This window comes from Centrocercus urophasianus, unplaced genomic scaffold (genome assembly GCF_019232065.1).
Source record: "Centrocercus urophasianus isolate 14NV4802_14NV808 unplaced genomic scaffold, USGS_Curo_1.0 seq_15, whole genome shotgun sequence".
Taxonomy (NCBI): Eukaryota; Metazoa; Chordata; class Aves; order Galliformes; family Phasianidae; genus Centrocercus; species Centrocercus urophasianus.
This window is the reverse complement of record NW_024884697.1, coordinates 11,049,074-11,051,316: the sequence shown is the minus strand read 5'-3', so window position 1 is coordinate 11,051,316 and position 2,243 is coordinate 11,049,074. Positions and strand designations below refer to the sequence as shown.

Genomic DNA, 2,243 nt, shown 5'->3' with positions numbered 1-2,243 from the left:
AAAATATTGATGGAAAAGATCTGCTTCATATATTGTGTATTGCTTGCAAATATTGCCATCATTAAGAAGTACTCAGGTGTGTTCTCTATTGTGCACACCTTTGAATTGGGTTTGTTGTTTCTTTAACATGTGACAAGATGCTGACTGCACCAAAGCATAACTTTGTTTGCTGCTCTGCCCCCCTGCTAATGCTGAAATGTAGCAGCTGCACTGAATTCTACCCTCATCCTTTGTGCAAGTATTCTTTTATCACAGCTGAATCATTGTTTTCTTCCTCTTTCTATTTTAGTTCATAAATTTATGGATTTTAGTATCTATTTTAGTTACTGTAAAACAAAGAAGCCCAAAGTCTCTATACTCAGAAAATGAAATTACGTTATCTACTGGATGTTATATAGATCATGCTAATATTTTTGATTCTACTAATTACTTAATTCCATCACATTTAGTGCAAACATCAATAGAATTGCCAGCAGACTTGCTTTTTTGAAAGGATGTTCCATCATCATAGCCTGCTTGCAGAAGCTGAAATTTCATGACTTTTTTAATGGTCATGTATTTTATTATGCAGCCTCAGTCAAGGGTGATTAGTTCAAGGAATGTAAGGTAAATATGAAAATCTCTAAAACAAAGAAAGCAGTGGGCTGTCCTTAGGAGGTGATCTCCTGGGATGCTGCTTACAAGGGGAATCTCTCAAAATGCAGTCTTGGGCACAGCACCATTCAATAGTTCTGTTCACTAACAAACAAAGGTAATAATGCACTAATGACATTTTTTTATGGTAGAACATGAAAGACATATTTAAACCAATAGTAGAACAAGAATGAAGAAAGGAAGTCCTTGACACTGAGAATACAAACAGGCTGGAATTTCAATCGAACTGCATTGTCATGGAGCCTGCATCTTACCATCATCTAGGCTGTGTAAAAACCCTTACCCTCTGTGCTTCCATATCCTGTTATGTTGTGATTGCTCTTTATCATGGCTTCTGCTCACATTCTGCCCATGCCACTGAAGATGCCCATCTTGGAGCCTCAAATGAGCCAGGCCCCGCCTGTCTCCTCAAAGCAGCTTCAGAACAATGGTTCCAGAACCAAGATCTTCAGCTCACAGCCAAGACCGTGTCTGTGTTCCTCATCCCACAGGCTCTGTCTTCCTAAAAAAGCACTCCTGGACTTCAGGGGGAGAAAACACAGGGTGACATGTACTTACCCAGCACTCCCACTGGGTCTGAGGAGCCAGGATTGAATCAGACTTTCTGAAGAAAGACACCTCCTCAAATGCTGGGTCAGTTGGCTTCCTTGGCTGCATGTCCTACACCAGTGTCACAAAACTCACATCACAGAATCACAGAATCACAGAATCACCCGGGTTGGAAGGGACCTCAAGGATCATGTAGTTCCAACCCCCCTGCCTAGCAGGGCCACCAAACACACACATTCAGATCAGGTTGCCCAGGACCCTGTCCAACCTGGCCTTAAACACATCCAAGGACGGGGCATCCACAACCTCCCTGGGCAGCCCGTTCCAGGGCCTAACCACTCTCCTTGTATAGAACTTCCCCCTAACATCCAACCTAAATCTTCCCTCCTTCAACTTCGATCCATTTCCCCTAGTCCTGCTGTTGTCAGCCCTTTTGAAGAGTTTACTCCCCTCGTGGGTGTAGGTTCATGTTTTTCCCCCCTCCCCCCTAACAGTAACATCAATGATTACCTGTTATTGGAATGTGCCAGGAATGTCTGCGGTTAACTGATGGCTGCTCCATATTGCTGTTGCAATACAGGTTTTATGGTGGGGATACCGGTGGCTATCAGGATAATTCACTCCTGTGACCATTCCTTGCTGCTGTTCTCAGGCATCAAGAATTGTCCTTCAGGGCCATGTCAGTCTACTCTTACTTACTATTAAGCAGACAGACTCTAACCTTCCTCCTGCGTTCTCTTCTTTTCCATCAACATTGCAGCTATTCGTTATCTTTTAACTTTCATCCCTGGCAAACAGACACAGATAGTAGGAAAATATTTCAATAAAACATAATCTGAAACTTAGCACATACCTAATCACCCTTATTCAAGAAAGAGTGATTCAGCTTAACAATTTAATTCAATTCTCCAAATAACGAGGTAGTTAGGCTAAACTAGTTACCACATCAAAGAAGAATGGATGGAAAGCTTACCATCATCCTGGGCTCTCTAAGAAAACTCCAAGAGAAGCCATCTCCAAAAGAGATCCTTCCCTACTGG

General features: G+C 42.4%; 1 long non-coding RNA gene across 2 annotated transcripts; it reads right to left on the bottom strand.

The window, feature by feature from the left end:
- Positions 1-438: 438 nt before the first annotated feature.
- On the bottom strand, positions 439-2,243 carry LOC122158887. Of its 2 annotated transcripts, XR_006168340.1 has the most exons (4): positions 2,177-2,243; positions 1,925-1,990; positions 1,714-1,845; positions 439-1,314 (listed from the first exon to the last, which is right to left on the bottom strand). It is a non-coding gene; the product is annotated as an uncharacterized LOC122158887 (long non-coding RNA). The 2 variants fall into 2 exon arrangements; XR_006168339.1 differs by having other exon boundaries at positions 1,714-1,990.